This window comes from Loa loa (genome assembly GCF_000183805.2).
Source record: "Loa loa unplaced genomic scaffold supercont3.550, whole genome shotgun sequence".
NCBI classification, from domain to species: Eukaryota; Metazoa; Nematoda; class Chromadorea; order Rhabditida; family Onchocercidae; genus Loa; species Loa loa.
The window spans coordinates 11256-14014 of record NW_018108730.1 but is presented as its reverse complement, the minus strand read 5'-3'; positions in this window follow the sequence as shown (position 1 = coordinate 14014).

Here is a 2759-nt window from a genome sequence, read left to right as displayed (position 1 = left end):
TTAAGGGATAATGGCCAGTCAATAAAGAAACCTGATTTTATAAGTAAAATTGTGAACAAAAACGTGGGTGAAATGACCGAATGCAGTAATATGCCTTCTTGTTTGCTATAATTGCCGTAATGAAAGAAGAAAACGAAAAAATGAAACTGAAATTCTACATGAACAGACAAAAGAGATACAATTTGGAAGAGAATTTCCCTGTCGAGAAACTTTGCGCAGATGATTTCGGAAACACACGATATCAAATTACGATTCCGCTTAATTAGTTATTTTGTTTTAGAAAGATTTCTGTCTACTTTCTGCGAAATTTGGATAATTCGGTCTAAAAGGAAGTCAGCACATTTACTTAAATTTAAATGACAGAGAAATGATAAATTTGGTTTTGGATTGCAAAATTAAATATTTCGAAAAAATAGTTGCTTTTCTATCATTCGTCAAGAAAAAAATTGATAACCAATTATCTCGGCAAAATAAAATAACCGGATGGTTGGAAGTTAGTTTTATCGTAAAAAGCGAATAAGAAAGGATAAGAAGCGCAATTTCATTTTTTTTAACCACGAATTGTTCCGATATTCCTTTTTCATTGTTGAAGAAACTATTTTTAGACACTGTATATATCCACTCAGGTTTTGTGTAATAGATCTCAATCTTTCTTTAGCTTTACAAATTATTCTCCTTGAAAAATTACCGTATTCAAGAATAAATTTACAGTGTTACAATAGTTGTGAGGTTGGGGTCAATAAATCAGTAACGAGTAGAGTGCTGACTAAAATAAACAAAAAGATGGCTATCCTAGTGGCGCAACGATATTGCCCGCAACGATATTTTTATGTTAAACGACTATTGGATGTGTGATGTAAGAATATTTTGATCTAAGATTCAATGGCATGAACAGAATTAATTGTTAATTATCCGATTTGTAATCAGTAGCAGTTCTGGATTTCGACTAAATTAGCGGTTTGAACGGTTTGAAGAAGATCAACATCGATCAATAGATCATAGGAGTCGCATGTCCTAAGACTGAAAAGGTTTTTAAGATAATTGTCTCCTAATCGGTTAAATAGATGAAACATTCCGTAATCCATTTAGCGGAAACTTTTTTTAGCTTAAAATCCCCGAATTAAATTTTATTCAGCATTCATTCAACTTCAGGAAATAAATGCAGGTGGATACTTTATTTCACATTCGTATGTAAAAAACCTTAAAGTAAATCCTTCAAATTCTCATGATTTTACCATCTAAGAATTTTAAAGAATTTATCAAGCACGACATGAAATTAGAAAATAGATGCATAAATTATAACATTCGAACATTGAACACAAGAATACATCCTCCATAGAAATGGCAACGTAATTCATTTCGGAATATTTGGAGTCACTGTTAGTTGACACAAATTAGCAGATCAATGAAATAGTATGTATTTCGCAAAATCTACATTTTAGAACAAGGAAAGACCGCATTTTAGATTTCAATACAACCAATATCAAATATGAGGAAGTTGACAGTATGCATTGTTTTTATCATCTTTTGTCGCCAACAAGCAAACAATGCACAAAGTCCGCCTCAAGCAGGTATGCTGTGCAAGAAATTCTTAAAAAGTAGGAAACAAAATTTCATCCTATGGCAATGGGGTAATAAATTAAAGCAATAAATGAAATCTAATACCCATCCAAAAAAATTTTCAAAAATCATTACCTGTTCCATAATGTTATTAAGATGAACCTGGGAACCAATTTCAGTAGCCGAGGTTATCACAGACTATGCAGCTGACAAATTATAGGATGATGGCCAATTAAATAGAGACAGTGAAATTAGAAGAATGTATGTTTAGATCATAGAAAATCACATACTGGCACTATTTAATATTGTGTAATTGCTCATTTCACAAGCATCTTAATTGATAATCTTTTCATTCAAAGTAAGCTTTTTAGCTTCATTCATTGACATCTTTCAATAAAAAGCAAATATAGACAGTTAATTCTGCTTGATGATATAATTATCACCATAATTGCAGCAACATTAACAAATTGTGGCACCACAGAAAATGATATACTATCTGTTTTGGAGAGGAATCTGATGCTTTTCACGAGAAACGTTTTTTTTTTTTAACTTGATAAAGTGATGAACTTTACGAAGTGAAATTAGGACATGCGAAATGTGTAAACAATAAGGATTAATGATCATATCTCTAATAGGGCAAGTTGAAAGGAAGAATATTAAAGATAAAGGTAAGAAAAATCAATCAAATTGACATCAGAACCATAAATTTCATTGAATAATATCTATAAAATTGATTTAATTCTATCACAGCGCGGGTGCTGTTAGGTCATTATTACCTACAACATAATTGACGAATTTCCTATATGTGATACAATCATAATGTCGAGAATCATCTGGGCAGCATAACAAAGCTATCATTTACCTTGTGTAAAGAATCTGGCTTAAAGTGAATACAAAGAGAGTAAGGGATATGAGCTATTCTCCATGGAACCATAGAAGTTTTGAAAATTACAAATGAATACAAATTAGTCATTGATTTACATGTGAAATCTAGTGATCTTTTGTAATGCTGAATGAATTTTAATTCAGAGGCCTTTAAGAAAAAAGTTTTTGTTTAATTGATTAGAGGAAATTGTTGAATGATTAGTAATGAATTGGTCAGGAAGCAATTACTTTCTTGCTAATTAACCGATTAGAGGCCATTACATTCAATACTTAGCACACGCCGCCTGTACAATATATGTCGTGAAAACGAAACC